Raw genomic sequence first — 18259 nt, 5'->3', positions numbered from 1 at the left:
TCTATCTGGTTTGTTTATTCATATATTGTGTTTTGATGTCAGGTGTGCTATGTTCCTATCACAGTACAGAATGTTGACTGTTATTTACTCTCATTTCTTAATATAATCTCGTTACCACTGACACGGGTATTTACACATACATTTTACATAATGAAATAATGTAATGATTTAACATTATTAATAGCCTTCTTTTTGAGTTGAGAATGTTTTCTTGGGTTCCCTTTGACAAATTTGATTGATTTTGTAGCACTGCAAACATTTCTTCAGAGAGTTGTCTAGTTACAGAACAACTAAGTGAGTAAGACACTTTGTAAATTCCATACACGCAGAACATTCTATGCTCTGAAAAATCAGGAAAATGTAAAATAAAGCAAAGTGCCTTATCTTGTCTATCATACATGTTCCACAGAGCACTGCTAATATATTTCACACTATGACTTACTGTCAAAATATTTATATATATATTTCCTTAAAGAGATATGATCTTAGCTGTTTCAACCCAATAATTAAATATTTAGGTATTACGTTGCCATTATTATTGTGATTTTTTTTTACACATATTCTTAAGGCAATCCAACAAAAATGGCGAGCAAAATGTAATGAAGAATATTTGGTAAGCACATTTTAAAGATAACTTCTATTGGATGGCTTTGTCAATATTTCATATGGCGCATTTTCAATACATATTAGAATACAAGTTTTTCATTTGTATTTTTGCTACTGTACCCACAATAATCTCTGCTTTTTCACTAATTAAAGGGACAGTATGCACTCATTTTCATATAACTGCATGTAAAAGACACTACTATAAAGAATAATATGCACAGATACTGATATAAAAATCCAGTATAAAACTGTTTAAAAACTTACTTAGAAGCTGTCAGTTTGGCTCTGTTGAAAAGGTAGCTGGAAAGCCCACTGCAAGTGGGAAATAAGACACTCCCCCCTCCCCCTTCTTTTGCATATGAAAATACCCTTTACACAAACAGGAGCAAGCTGGAGAAGGTAGCTGACGGTATTCACATAAAACTTTGGGGCTTGGTTAGGAGTCTGAAAATCAGAACAATGTTATTTAAAAATAAGCAAAACTATACATTTATCTAAAAAAAAACACTTTATGGGCTATATAAATAGATCATCTACAAAACATTTATGCAAAGAAAAAATGAGTGTATAATGTCCCTTTAATAACTACAGTTTAAGTAGTACTTGATTAGCTCAACTAGCTATGTGAGAGGATATATAACGTGTAACCATTAAATCCTTTAACATTTAAGTATTTGTGTATTTTTTTCATTACTTCCCTAGTGTTCCTCACACCTTCCACATTGTTTTCCTCTAATGGACTTCGTAAGTGTTTATATAGTTTATTGCTGTGTTTATGGATGCCTTAACCCTTTTATTTACGATTGACATACTTTTAGACACTAGGGCCCCAATGTTAAAGGCATCGTGGCAATGGTGATATTTTAAAAAGGGATCCACTGTGCAATAGAGATTGTCAGTGAAATGTAAAAAAGGGCTGACATCAGTGTTAGAAGAGGCGTTTTTTATACATGTCTGTGGGTGAAGATGCTTTTGTGATACTGGCAGAAATTGGTGTAAAGTAAACAATCACTTTAGATGGTATTGAAAGGCAATATAATTTATATGTGTCAACAGAAGCTCAACCCCTTTTGAATATATTAGAATAGAATCATTTATTAGCAAAGTATAAAAAAAGAAAAGCATACAAGGAAGTTTTCATGGTGCAAAGGTATCAGATGACAATGAACAAACAAATACAATCAGCAGTGTAAAAATCTAACCATCAAATATATTCACAAAGAGTGACTAAAGTGTTATTTATCATTATCAAAAGGGAAATAAGAAAAGTATTCCTGTTTGCTATTTTAATATCCTGGGGTAAAAAACTATTAAAAAAAACAGTTTGTCCAAGTTTGTAAAACTCTCAACCTTGGCCTGCGATAAAAAGTTGGACAATTTAAAAATTAATAGCCAGGGTAAAATGATCAGATAAAAAAATTCTGACACAATTATTCATCCATTAAATGTAAATGTCCTTAGAAGAAATAAGTTTACAGCCAATGATTTTTTCTTCAGATCTCCAATTTGTAAAATAAGTAAAACTAGGACAATAATCAATAATACACCTATAGGAGTTGTGGGATTGTGGGTATATTGTACATATCTATGCAATGCTTTATTTATATGTAATTTGTTGTTTAATACTAGAATAATATTTTAAGTCTTGTGATTTTAAAACTGTGTTTTTTGCTTTTGCCATGTTTATTTTTGTTTTTTAGGAAGAAGATTTAGTGTTTAGGATATTAATATTTCATAGTAAACAGTAGCTGCCGCTTTCTAGTTTCACTAAAGTGCATTTTTTAACCTCTTAGTGGCCACATCACTTTTCAATTTTCTTACCGTTTGGGACTAAGGCTATTTTTATATATCTGTGGTGTTTGTGTTTAGCTGTAATTTTCCTCTTACTCATTTACTGTACCCACACATATTATGTACCGTTTTTCTCTCCATTAAATTGACTTTCTAAAAATACCATTATTTTCATAATATCTTATAATTTACTATACAAAATTATAAAATATGATGACAAAAATTGAAAAAACACACTTTTTCTAACATTGACCCCCAAAATCTGTAACATATCTACAACCACCAAAAAACACCCATGCTAAATAGTTTCTAAATTTTGTCCTGAGTTTAGAAATACTCAATGTTTACATGTTCTTTGCTTTTTTTGCAAGTTATAGGGCAATAAGTACAAGTAGCACTTTGCTATTTCCAAACCATTTAAAAATAAAAATTAGCGACAGTTACATTGTAACACTGATATCTGTCAGGAATTCCTGAATAACCCTTCACATGTATATATTATTTTTTAGTAGACAACCCAAAGTATTGATTTAGGACCATTTTGGTATAATTCATGCCGCCATTTCACCGCCAAATGCGATCAAATAAAAGAAATCGTTAACTTTTTCACAAACTTTTTTTGACAACCTTTAGGTTTCTCACTGAAATTATTGACAAACAGCTTATGCAATCATGGTTGGTCAAATGGTTGTAAATGATTCTCTGGGATCCCCTTTGTTCAGAAATAGCAGACATATATGGCTTTGGCATTGCTTTTTGGTAATTAGAAGGCCGCTAAATGCTGCTGCGCAACACACTTGTATTATGCCCAGCAGTGAAGGGGTTAATTAGGTAGCTTGTAGTGAGCTTGTAGGGTTAATTTTAGCTTAGTGTATTGTAGTAGACAACCCAAAGTATTGATCTAGGCCCAATTTGTTATATTTCATGCCACCATTTCACCGCCAAAAGCGATCAAATAAAAAAATTGTTAACTTTTTTTTACAATTTTAGGTTTCTCACTGAAATTATTTACAAACAGCTATTGCAATCATGGTGCAAATGGTTGTAAATGCTTCTCTGGGAGCCCCTTTATTTAGAAATAGCAGACATATATGGCTTTGGCTTTTTGGTAATTAGAAGGCTGCTAAATGCCGCTGCACACCACACTTGTATTATGCCCAGCAGTGAAGGGGTTAATTAGGTAGCTTGTAGGGTTAATTTTAGCTTTAGTGTAGAGATCAGCCTCCCAAGGGACACATCCCAACCCTTCCTTTCTCCCTGACCTCTCTCAAACAGCTCCCTTCCCTCCCCCACCCCACAATTATCACCGCCATCTTAAGTACTGGTAGAAAGTCTTCCAGTACTAAAATATATATTTTTTTCATATATACCTCCCTGATCCCCCCAAACAGTTCTCTAACCCTCCCCCCTCTGCCCATTTGTCGCCATCTTGGGTACTGCTAGCTGTCAGCCAGTACCTAGTTTGCTACAAAATGTGCCTTTTTATGAAAAAAATAAAATAAACCCCTAATGCTTCTGTAGTGTAGCTGCCCCCCTCAATACACTCCCCACCTCCCCCTCCCAGATCCCTTTCCCCCTCCCTCACCCTCCTTTCCTCACCCTCCTTCTCTCACCCTCCATCACAGTAGCGGGCGGGTGCGTGCACATGTGTGCTCCTGCCCCTCGCGCAAGCGTGCGCGCTCCCTCTGCCGGCACTCCCAGATCCAGAACTCCTTTCCAGTGATGGGCCGCCCACCTGCCTCCCTCGTATCCCTCCCATGCCAACAACGATCGGCAGTAGCTCTCTCTGCATCGGTTGCCTAAAAAAGGGTATTGCACGATGTCTCAACACTGAGGCATACCCTGAAAGCATCTGGAAGCGATTACAATCAATTCCAGAGCTTGAAACCCCAAAGGACGTGCCAGGCACGTCCTTGGTCATTAACTGACACCCTTTGTAGGACATGCCTGACACGTCCTCGGTCACCAAGGGGTTAAACTATGCACTGTGCAATTGAAGGGATTTTCATATTACATTTTGTGGGCAATATAAGTTCTCACTGTTCTGAATGTGTTATACTTATAATATTAAGACGTTACTGAAGAAAAATGTTCTATAATAATAACATTTTTTTTATAGTGCAGTAAAAAACAAAACACTTTAGTAAATATTATAATATTATACAATTAAATACATACATAAATAAAACATTGTATACATATAGATTTAATAGTTGTTGTTTTTTTAACAAGTGGGATTAGAGAGAACTAACTGCACTCAAATCTTACTAATACGTCCCTAAAAAAAATAATATTATTTCTTATTCCAGAAAGTATTGGAGGGTACCATGTAAAAACTATTACTTAGCTCAAAGATTTTATTCCCCTTCTTTGTTATTCATAGAGTAGTTAAAAAATGAAAACATCTTTATTATTATTTTCTACAAATCATGCATTTATTTAGGTCTAACAAACTACCACACTTAGAGCTAGATTATGAGTGGAGCAGTAGTTTGCACTCCCGCTCACACATTAACTCCGCTTGCGCTTGTTGGGTATTGCACGTATTAAAATTAAATGTTTTTGCAGGGGCGCTAACACAACACATGCAAAAGCCTAAGTCCGAATATTGCAACCACTTTAATGTATTCCCCCATAAACTTCAACAGAGCGTGAAAAGTAGGAAAAAAGTAACACCATTACTCGCACGCTAACCCGATCACATTTTCTCAAGTGCACTAACCCAACATGAAAGATTAATGTTTCACATTCCAATGTTCTTTACATAGAAGAATATGTTCTATTTATTCATAAATACATATTTCTATATATATCTGATGGTATTTTGCCTATACTTATCAGTTTTTATGCTATTGGATACTTGTATAGAATTACAAATTTCTACATACAATAGTTATTTCCTTATAAAGTTGTGTTCAATTAATAAGTTACAAGCTCCACGCTATTAGCAAGGTATTATATTCCTTGAACAAATCTACTTTTAAATACATTTTAATATTTACTTCAGCATTAAACTATTGTTGTACCCTTGTTTTTCCCATAATATTTTCCCATTACATAATCCCTTTATCTTTGTATTAATATAGTTGCCCGGTAAACTGATTGCAATTAGAGACAAAGCTCCATGCTGGTTTCCGCTTTTTTTGTTTTTTTATTAACAAGGTAGATCGCAGACATAATGAATTCATAGGCGTTCTATGGGAATTTGATGGGTGTTCCAAATGAGCAACCTATATTTTAATAGGGAAACAGTGCCATGAGTTTCTTATTTTAAGAGGACTATCGTCCATCTTGGATACCCCTTTTCAGCCAAATCAGTCTCCTCAGATTTTCAGTGGTGAGATTTTCCAATGTGAGAAATCTACTGAACGTACAGTGAAAATTATTTTACGTATGTATTATTAAACTGTTACTACACAGAAGCCAGTTTTTTATTTACCGTACACACAGTCTATATTATGTAATTATAAACATACTTTAAATACACCCCCCCCCCATGCCGAGATCCAAGATCATTAACGGTGTTGGCAGACTTTTGCTTAAACAGCGATCCCTATTATTTCCTATAAAAGGAACATCGCCACTCATTGAAACAACAAGGGTCATCCCATTTTCTTTTAAAATATTGCTAGAACCCACGGATTGCTAGACTCACAAGGACAAAAATGTTCATAGCTCTGATCATTCTTTTAATATCAGGCCTAGGACAGAACATTATTTGATCACATAACTTGTTGCATGTATTGCTCATTAGATGTAGCTTCTTGTTGGACTCTTCATCTTGCAATTGACAATTGTCTGATATAGCTTTAACATGTTTGCTCACTTTTTTATGCATTTCTATGTTTATTATCTTGTATTACTTTATAGCTTGTTAATAAAGAATAATAAGTCAATCATAACAATAAAAAAAGGATAAAATCTAGGTGCTTTTTTGCTGTCCTTTTTCAAAATTGCTATTGTAGGTCCAGGAAGTGTTGGCCAATATACATCACTGCACAAAATTAAATATTTAGAAGGTAAATTATATGGGACTTAAAAGCGACATAAAAGCGAAATATTATTGTACAGTCCCATCATACTATTCACACTTTGCAATAAACATTAAAAAAGATTGGTGGATCCATTTAACAAGCAGCTGAGGTTAACTTTGGAGCTCTTGTAGGGTAGTCTTGGTCATATGACCACTGCTTCTTAACCTCTCCACCACCTCAGAGGAAGCTGAGTTAAATCACCTTGAACTCATTTGCTTTAGATGATTGATGGACCCTGCTATTACAGGATTAGTTGAGCAAGAGTAGGGAGTAGCGCTGATAACCTTGTGAAATATTTAACGTGGGCAGTGGAGGAACAGTGTCCAAAGCAGATCACTGCAAAGAAGAAAGACCAGGTTTCCTAGCTGTGAGCCCTCTCCATCTGTCTTAGAAGTCTGTGCATTTTACTCACCCCTACAGTGTAAATCTAGGAGCGTACGGAGATGACACTATGTAGGAGCAGCATGTAGGAGGGTCATGAATTTGAATTATGAAGTGCACTCCAGCCCCTCTGCAAGCAGTGGAAAAACTATAATTTTCAGATTTAAAGTGATAGTAAACTCTACCCTTTTTAAAATCAGATCTGTTTTGTTAGTGATATTTTAGATGACGTTTAATTCATCAGTTGTAATTAAGTTTAGCTATAACTTACTTTATAATACAGATATATTTATATGAAATTCAAATTTCAAGTCAATTACCCACTTCACAAGTCACTTTTTCTGGGAGCTAATGACTTGAATTGTTGTTTAACCAGCGCTCTAGCTACAACAAAAGTGCCATATGGGGAAAGCGCTAATTGAACAACAATTTTAACTGTTAGTTCACAGAAAAATGTACTTTTGAAGTGGGCGGCAGAGCGCGGGATATTTGAATTTCATATCTATATTAAAAAGCAAGATATAGCTCACATTCGTTACGACTGATGAATTAAACTCCTTCTAAAATATCACTAGCATTCCGGATCTGTTTTAATAAAGCGGAGAGTTTACCATCACTTTAATGCATTTTTGAAAAAACATTTGCACAAAAAAGGCTGTTTTAGTCTTTTTTTTCCCCTCTGAGATTGGCACCATGCACATGCAATTATTATTTGCACTTCTAGGGTCATTACATTCAAAATTGAATTCCCCCTAAAATACAGTCATTTATTTTATCTGATATTTAAAGGGACACTGAACCCAATTTTTTTTCTTTCGTGATTCAGATAGAGCATGCAATTTTAAGCAACTTTCTAATTTACTCCTATTGTCAAATTTTCTTCCTTCTCTTGGTATCTTTATTTGAAATGCAAGAATGTAAGTTTAGATGCCAGCCCATTTTTGGTGAGTAACCTGGGTTATTCTTGCTGATTGGTGGATAAATTCATCCACCAATAAAAAAGTGCTGTCCAGAGTACTGACACAAAAAAGAAGCTTAGATGCCTTCTTTTTCAAATAAAGATAGCAAGTGAACGAAGAAAGATTGATAATAGGAGTAAATTAGAAAGTTGCTTACAATTGCATGCTCTATCTGAATCACGAAAGAAAACATTTGGGTTCAGTGTCCCTTTAAGTGCACTGATACATATTATATACTGGTTTAACAAACAGGGTTTTCTTTTGATACCTTAAATGGGAACATAAAATAACAAGAAATAGGAGTTTAATACTAAAAACATGGGGGAAATTAATTTTTGTTTCAGTTTTCCTTATAATAATTTCCACAAAACTAGTGTAGATAAAGAAAATAACTCAGAATAGATTCTCTATTTTGTCCCTATTTTAGAAATATCCCATATGTTTAGGTTTTCAAGTAATTTATAGAAAATAGTTCAAGGATGGCATTCTTTTAACTCTAAAATTTGCTATGCTGGGACTGTAAACTTAATAGTGGTTACCCCAGCCAAAACATTAAACAATAGTATATATTTGCATAAACTAGAAACACCAGGGTATTCACCTAGAGATATTTTGACACTTTATATTAAACCCTTTTCTCGCTAACAGAAGAAAATAAAACGTAGGTATAAAGAAAACAGTTTAATGAAATAAAAATATAAAACAATATTTTATTAAAATAAACTAATAAAAAATTCAATTGTATTAAATAAATTGTAATTATTTGGTTGGTATAGAGGGTGACAAGGAGAGGAGGGGTCAAGACAAACCCTTATTTACAAACCGTGGCTTGTCATTTATGACGTAATCACTGTGAAAACCTGAGTCATCCAGTAATAGCCCACTGAGCCTGATACCAGCATGCATTGTAGTATGCCAGTATCTAGTCCCCATTTTATGTATACAAGCACTGTAAAACCCAGGAAGCAGCTGCCGTGTAGGGTACAGTGTCCATCATTAAGGGGTTAAAGGGACAGTCTACACCAGAATTTTTATTGTTTTAAAAGATAGATAATCCCTTTATTACCCATTCCCCAGTTTTGCATAACCAACACTGTTATATTAATACACTTTTTACCTCAGTGATTATCTTGTATCTAAGCCTTTGCAGACTGCCCCTTTATTTCAGTTCTTTTGACAGACTTGCAGTTTAGCCAATCAGTGCCTGCTCCGAGATAACTTCACGTGCACAAGCACAATGTTATCTATATGAAACACATGAACTAACACCCTGAAAAGAGGTGGCCTTCAAGGTCTATGAAATTAGCATATGAACCTCCTAGGTTAAGCTTTCAACTAAGAATACCAAGAGAACAAAGCAAAATTGATGATAAAAGTAAATTGGAAAATTGTTTAAAATGACATGCCCTATCTGAATCATGAAAGTTTATTTTGGCCTAGACTGTCCCTTTAAATTAGAATTCTGACACTGTGCAGCCCCCAGCATTATTGTTACACATTTATGTGACTTTTATGAAACAACATTAATGGGCAGCATCCATCTTTCTGTTTATTCTCCCTCTCTTTTTTAAGAGTATTAGCACCCATCACTCCCCTAATTATCTGGTCTTTCTTTACTTCTCTTGCATTCCTCTGTTCTTCTTATGTTCCTTAATTCTTCTCATCTTAATGTCCCCCTTTTGTTTTTCATTTCTGTCTTTTTTCCAGTCATTTTCTCTGTCTTATAAAGACCCTGGTTTTTTTTTTTTTTTAAAACCATTGCAATGCCATGAACCCACCCATGTAACATTCAGTTCTGTCCACTCCACACCAACCAGATGTGACTTGTCCAAAGTTCCCCAGATCTCCATGACACAACCCCATCCTCATTAGGTCCTTAATCCCTTTTTTATTTTCCTTTCACACACAACTCTCCGTCTTTGAAGTACAAACATGCACCTATGCTTCCTATGTAAAACACTTCTGGTGTTTGTTCCCTCATAAATGTATATGGGAAAGATCTCCTGATGTATATTTAAACCCTAATTAAAAACCTATTTTATATGAAAATAAAATACTTAAAAATATTTTCTAAAATATACCATTTAATGCTAGATATAAATCTTTGGGATTCATTATTTGTTACTGCGATGAATTCTCAGACAGCAGGTTTATGAGAAGTTTTTGTTACACATAGTCCAACAACATTTAAAGGGACATTGTACACTAGAATTTTCTTTGCATAAATGTTTTGTAGATGATCCTTTCATATAGCCCATCTGGGGGTGTTTTTGTAAAAAATGTATAGTTTTGCTTATTTTAAATAACATTGTGCTGATTTTTAAACTCCCAACTAAGCCACAAAGTGTTATATGTATACTGATGTATACTGAATTTAGATTGCTTCTGTTTGTATAATGTTTTCAAATGCGGGGGAGGGGAGGGTCTGCTTTCAGCCCCTTTCAGTGGTTGCCCCAGCCTAATCTCATCAACAGTGCTACATTGGGAGCTTCTAATTAAGTTTTGATACTGGATTTTTATATCAGTATCTCTGCATATTATTCTTTATAGTAGTGTCTATTATATGCAGTTAAATGAAAATTAGTATATACTGTCTATGAAATAGAAAAACTGAGAATGAAAGCTTTTTTTATTTTGAAAGTACATTATTTAAGGTATGTTTCCTATAATTTCCTTAATATCAAACAGTTAAAGAAAAATCTGAATAAAAAGCACATTCTAATACTCTTTGGAAACAAAGAGCCATGTAATACAAATGTACAATATACATTTCATACTAATTTAAAGAAAAAGTAAATAATTTCTGGCAGTCAGAATTTGCTATTTTTTCCAATATTTTTATGTCTGGGCCTTTTATTCTTAGAATTAAAGCAACATTAAACTCAAAACAGTTTTATAATTATGTACAGCACAATCCAATCTCATGATTTATTTTGCTTTTTTTTTCTTCCTGTAATTAAAATCTGAAAAATATTTTTTTTTCTATTGTTCTTGAAAGGTTGGAGTGGATTTAGTAGAATTCAGAACCCTGATTCTCCTATGTGATTGCAGGAGTTAACTAGTATCTGTTTCAAGTTTCAATAAACTTTTTAAGGGTGTGTGCCTGAACTGTAATACAAAGCAAAGTTTTCTTTCTGATCGGAACAGCCAATAGAATGCGAGCTCAATCTGATTGGCTGATTGGATCAGCCAATCGGATTGAACTTGAATCTGATTGGCTGATTCAATCAGCCAATCAGATTTTTCCTACCTTAATTCTGATTGGCTGATAGAATCCTATCAGCCAATCGGAATTCGAGGGATGCCATCTTGGATGACGTCACTTAAAGGAACCTTCATTCGTCGGGAGTCGCTGGAAGAAGAGGATGGATCCGCGTCGGCTGCTTCAAGATGGTCCCGCTCTGCGCCGGATGGAAGAAGATAGAAGATGCCGCATGGATGAAGATGTCTACCGGTCCGAATGCCCTCTTCTTGCCGGATAGGAGGAAGACTTCGGACCCTCTTCTGGACCTCTTCTTGCTGGATAGGATGAAGACTTTGGAGCCTCTTCTGGACGGATCGGTGATACCCGGCGTGGTGAAGATAAGGTAGGAAGATCTTCAGGGGCTTATTGTTAGGTTTTTTAAGGGGGGTTTGGGTTAGATTAGGGGTATGTGGGTGGTGGGTTGTAATGTTGGGGGAGGGTATTGTATGTTTATTTAAATGCAAAAGAGCTGTTTTCTTTGGGTCATGCCGCGCAAAAGGCCCTTTTAAGGGCTGGTAAGGTAAAAGAGCTGTTAAATTTATATTTTAAAATAGGGTAGGGCATTTTTTATTTTGGGGGGCTTTGTTATTTTTTTAGGGGGCTTAGAGTAGGTGTAATTAGTTTAAAATTCATGTAATCTTTTTTTATTTTTTGTAATTTAGTGTGTTTTTTTTTGTAATTTAGTGTTTGTTTGTTTTTTGTAATTTAGTTTAGTTGATTTAATTGTAGATAATTGTAGGTAGTTTATTTAATTAATTTATTGATAGTGTAGTGTTAGGTTTAATTGTAACTTAGGTTAGGATTTATTTTACAGGTATTTTTGTAATTATTTTAACTATTTTAACTAGGTAGCTATTAAATTGTTATTAACTATTTAATAGCTATTGTACCTAGTTAAAATAAATACAAAGTTGCCTGTAAAATAAATTTAAATCCTAAAATAGCTACAATATAATTATTTGTTATATTGTAGCTATATTAGGGTTTATTTTACAGGTAAGTATTTAGCTTTAAATAGGAATAATTTATTTAATAAGATTTATTTTATTTCGTTAGATTTAAATTAAATTTAACTTAGGGGGGTGTTAGTGTTAGGGTTAGACTTAGCTTTAGGGGTTAATACATTTATTAGAGTAGCGGCGAGGTCCGGTCGGCAGATTAGGTGTTAATACTTTAAATTAGGTGTCGGCGATGTTAGGGAGGGCAGATTAGGGGTTAATAATATTTATTATAGGGTTTTTGAGTCAGGAGTGAGGCGGATTAGGGGTTAATACATTTATTATAGTAGCGGTGAGGTCCGGTCGGCAGATTAGGGGTTAATAAGTGTAGTTAGGTAGCGGCGACGTTGGGGGGGGCAGATTAGGGGTTTAATAAATATTATGTAGGGTTCTGCGATGTTAGGGGCAGCAGATTAGGGGTACATAGGGATAATGTAGGTTGCGGCGGTGTGCGGTCGGCAGATTAGGTGTTAAAAAAATGTAATAGAGTGGCGGCGATGTGGGGGGACCTCGGTTTAGGGGTACATAGGGGGTTTATGGGTGTTAGTGTACTTTAGAGCACAGTAGTTAAGAGCTTTATGAACCGGCATTAGCCCATAAAGCTCTTAATTCCTGACTTTTCTCTGCGGGTGGAGTCTTGTCGTTAGAGTTCTAACGCTCACTTCAGCCAAGACTCTAAATACCGGCGTTAGAAAGATCCCATTGAAAAGATAGGATACGCAATTGACGTAAGGGGATCTGCGGTATGGAAAAGTCGCGGCTGGAAAGTGAGCGTTAGACCCTTACCTACAAGACTCTAAATACCAGCGGTAGGCCAAAACCAGCGTTAGGACCCCCTAACGCTGGTTTTGACGGCTAACGCAGAACTCTAAATCTAGGCGTATGTGTTTTGGAATATTCAGTTGCCCCTTAAACAACTGTTAATTAGAATAATAATAATAACAATACAAATAATAATAACAACAACAATAATAATAATTACTATTATTAATATTATTATTAATAATAATTTGTTCATGTAAAGTTTAATAATATTTATTGTATTTCATAGCCTAATAATGAAATGCAACCAGAGTAACATTTTTCATTTTCTTTACTGGTTATTTACTTTTAGATGATATCTGAAATAAATGTGAACTGCTGGCACTATTTTTCAGATTTATCAAGGAATGCACAAAGCTGCTTAACATATCTGACATTATGAAAGTGTGAGCGTGTTTGCTAGAGAGCAAAGTGTTTCTACTTAACTGCCACCCAAACAGTAAATGCCATTGATGTTTTTTAAGTCCATAGGTTCTTATTTCTCCTGTATAAGTTATCAAAGCACACTGTTTGCCCCCCTCTGCCGCCTGCAAGGAACAAGACAAGAGCCTATACAGTGGGTTCAAGGCTATTTCAGTCCCTAAGGAATAAAAAGATTTGGGGTCAATGGAAACAATTTATGTAAAGTGATGCATTTCAAGTCCAAAATTGCTTGTTTCCCTTCTATTTTGACAGTTTCATTTTTCAACTAACAGACATTCCAAGTGTATAGGATACAAATGCATTACAGTTTTGTTTTAAGCTGAATCTGGAAAACAGATATACTGCAATGAATTCGCTATGAGGTTAAAGATCTTTCTATTGTGAAAAATGTCTACAATTTCTATGTTATTAGGAGGAAACTCTCAAAAATGTTACATTGGTCCTAGTGAGCTTTGTCCAACTTGAGAAATCCTTCCTCAAAAAAAAAATTGTTGCTATATTGGTCCTAGTGAGATTAGTCTGACTTGAAAAATCTTCAAATTTAGATCAGCAGTGATATTAAACACTAAATAAACACTAGATGTAAGGATACATTCAAAGCTTAGCCAGGGAATAATATACAGATGTATTTTTTTTACATCATATTAGTTGTTAAATTATTATAATAGTAAGTGTAAAGTTTAAGTACTTATAAAGCAATGGGCACTGCTTTGTTGTAACCTAGAATTCCTTATCTGCTGAGGCCAATTATGGAGAAAAATACAGTATTTAATTTTTTTGCCCAAAAAGATGATAAAGACAATGGAAAATATTAAAAAGACAATGCAATAACATTCTGTATTTAAAATAATTAGTAGATTTTTTTTCTGACAGACTTCAAAGTTACTTTGATTTTCCCTGCCACTGTATCATGTGACTGAATCACAAAATGCATACATGTACATGTATATATAATGCACACTCTTGCACATGCTTGGTAGGAGCCTCAAAAAGTGTGAATATAAAAAGCTTTTTCACAATTTGACAGAGTAAGTAAATTGGAAAGATTTTTTAAGATTGCTCTATCATGAAAGTTAAATGTTGACCATAAAATGCCTTTAAAGGGACAGTAAAAACAGTACACACCTTGTATTTACATGACAGTTGTGTTGTGATTTTTTATTTTTGGAATGTGACGTTTATCATTATTATTTATTGCATCTTGTTCATGAAGAGTAGGGAATCAAAATAATTTATAAGATCCAATATGACCCTTCAATAAATTTAAGGGGCATTTCTGAAAAAAAACCTATTCTGTGGCTCTATAATCCCAGAATAGTTTGCAAAGCAAATTGAATATGAACTGTTTAACAAACTCGGTCTTTTTCAGCTGTGAGATTGGCACGGTTTGTAAGCCACCTGTGCCAATCTTTGATCCTACAGAGCCTCTAATTTTCTTTTAATGCATAAAGCAATGGTACATAAACTCTTAAACACTCTAAAATGCTAAAATTATTAATGACAGATTAAAAACCATGTAAAGATTTGGGGGTATATTTATCAATATGCATACTCTGCTGGCATTTATCATTGCACCAGCAGTTATTATGAATCGGTCAATCTGCCGCTAGCAAGGGTGTCAATCAACCTGATCGTATTTGATCGGGTTGATTTGGAAACAAGGGGCCTCCAGCTCCATACAGATAAATATGCCCCTTGGTCTGTATTAAAAAAAGGAACCCAAACAAATTGTATGAAAAAAGCATTTATGCGGAAATATGACAGTTTGATTGGGAGGATCTGCCTGCTGGTTGTTCTGTCATTGATTTGGAGTATATCATATGATGTAGTCTCCTGCTTTGCACTGGCTTAGTGTCAGAACCATTATTAAACTGTTTATTGGGTATAACACAGTCTGTAAGTGACCTGGACCAAACTGGCTATCAATTCTTCATACAGTTGGATCACACGTGAAGTACTTGCACAGATTATTTGGCCTGAAATGGTTTGCTCCTTTTTTGTTTTTCTGTTGGTTTTCTTCTCAATTCCACTTTGACCTTGAGGTAACCACTACTCAGTGATCAACCAGGAAAGCAAGGATACCATTAATATTATCTGTCTGTTTTTTGTTCTAGTTAAAAGTGTCTATTCTCATATAGGTTAATATATAATAATAATAATAATAGTAATATATAATAATAATAACAACAATAATAATAATAATAAAATAATAACAACAATAATAATAATAATAATAAAAAATAATAACAGTAATAATAATATACAATGATAATAATAACAACAACGACAATAATAATAATAATAATATACAACAACGACAATAATAATAATAATAACAATAATAATAATATATAATAATAATATTAATAATAATAATATATAATAATAATATTAATAATAATAATAATATATAATAATAATATTAATAATAATAAAAATAATAATAACTGGGTAATATAATAACAACATGAATGCCGAATAATGTAGCCACCAAATATATCCGGGGAAACAAAATTCCCTGAATATTCAGAATACAAATTTCATTTGAAACAAAAATTTCTTGGCTACACATCTCTAGTTACTACAGAAACTTTTCATCAAAAACCCATCAATATGATAAATGTATATGACTATATTGTTAGATACCTAATTAACCATGAAGAAAATTACAGTCATATGACTTGTAAGGTATCAAATTTTAATGAAGAGGGCAACCAAACAACCTAATAACAATATATAAACATACATATACATATGTAAACCCAGGGGAGGCATTTTCTGCATTTGAACTAGTGACCCCTGAAAACATTTTTCTATTAAAATAGAGGGGATCATATCAGGTTACCAAATAGGATTAAGGCTGATGTGCGCCATAATCTTCAAACATGTCTCTTAAATGAAACAAAAACTCTTACAGCTGTTGCATATTAAATACAATATCTTACAAGTTGAAAATCATATTTAAAAATGTACCACATTTATTTTGAGAGACCCATTGCATTACAGACTGAATGCCATTAACAGAAAAGCAGAACCAGTTTGTAAGAAATGTGTTGTCCAACAGTTGGCCCTTGGGCTCAATGTAATCAATCAGAATATCTGAATGTTCTCTAGACCAGGAGTGGTGACACTTTTGAAAGTTTGTGCCCAAATTTTATTCTTGAAACATTTTGTAAAAATGATTAAAGAAACCTTACAATTAATTTCTTTTAAAGCCATAATTATAGCGACATTTAAAGCATCACTGCTGATCTATAGCATACATTTACATTAAAAAAAAAAAGATTAGCTGCTACAATTGCAGCTAATTAAACCACTAATGTCATAGGTTAGTAACTCATGCCCTAGACTTACATTGACTTCCTTGAAAACCAACATATAAATGATATTTAAATATGCTTTTGGGACATGTAGATACTGTAGATACAATTAAAGGGAATGTAGAAGCCAAAATTAAAACAAACTTTCATGACTCAAATGATATCTAATTAGTTACATCTCTTTTGTTTCTTAATTTTTGTGGTAGATGGTAAGATACATTCCAGTTTACTATCATTAATAATTGTACCTGTTTATCTTGCTATCCAATTTTGAAACCTAGTTCCTGTCCATGACGTTCCTGTTCTTGACAGCAGTGTTTGCAACAATGTTATAATAGTGATGAAGACACATGCACACACCTGACCCTACCTCAGTTTGCTCTCATGGATACAAACTAAGATTCAACATAGGATATCAAGATAAAAAGGTACATTTGATAACAGCATTAAATTGGAATTTGTTTTTAAGTTTATACTCTAAACAGTGACAGTTTATTATGGATTTCCATATCCCTTTAACAATTGTTTATTCTAATAATAATAAAGCTAATAATTATACAGGTAGAAAACCCTTTATCCAAACTGTTTGAGACCGATAAAGGTTTGGATTCTGGAATATTTGTATGTCTAAAATGGGACAGTTTGGAGAGTGGATGGGACCAAGTGTAAACAATAAGATCTTATGTCATTTAGACAATATTTACATGTCACAATACAGCTTATGCATGTAACCTAAAGATAGTTTTGTATAATTTTAAATACTTTTGTATACATAGTACCATCAGAAACTGTATTTATTTGATAATTTTATTTAAAAAATAATATTAATTAAAAAGTTTGAATTTCAGAATAAGTTTGGATATTGGAATTCCTGATTAGGGAATATGTACCTGCAATAACATTGAGTGTTCATGAAATATTTGTTTAGACTAAAACTAACGCTGCCAATATTTTAATTTTAAATAGAAATGGTAAAACCATTTGCCTAATCAGATATATATTGTATACATATTGTTTCTGAACAATAAGGTAATGTTCGGTAGTGTATTAAGAAAGATTGTTTTATACAAAAAATGTTTTCTTCCACTAAGCCACACACATAAAGAAAAAGTGAGGCACTTATTTATATACTTATTTATATATTAAATAGATTTCTTTTTGTTTACCAATTTAAAGAAACATAACATTTACTACTTACTTACATTATTGTTTTCATATACAAAAAATAAAATGTTTCTCTTTTTTTTTAAAATGTATTACCATTTGTTTTTTCTTTGCTTGTTTTTGGGAAACACATGCTGACTTTTTATAGGCTATTCAACAACAGAACTTTGGATGTTGACTTTTTTTTAGTAAGTAACTGATAATCTAGTCAGTTGGGCAGAAATATGCATTTCCTCTTACTTTAAATAATTACTTAAACAGCTTCAAAGAAAGTAACTTTTCTGTTTATATTAAGTGTAAGTGTGAGTGTTGTGTAGATTTAGATTCTCCTATTTAAAACATTTTGGTTATTTATGCAGTGTGTATATATATATATATATATATATATATATATATATATATATATATATATATATATATATATATATAAAAGCAATCCAGAGATACCTGATGAAAATGGAGGAGCCTTAAAGCTTGGGTTGTTTTACCAAAATTGTGCTTTATTTTATTCCTTTTT

This window comes from Bombina bombina, chromosome 5 (genome assembly GCF_027579735.1).
Source record: "Bombina bombina isolate aBomBom1 chromosome 5, aBomBom1.pri, whole genome shotgun sequence".
Taxonomy (NCBI): Eukaryota; Metazoa; Chordata; class Amphibia; order Anura; family Bombinatoridae; genus Bombina; species Bombina bombina.
Note: the sequence above shows the minus strand (reverse complement) of the source record.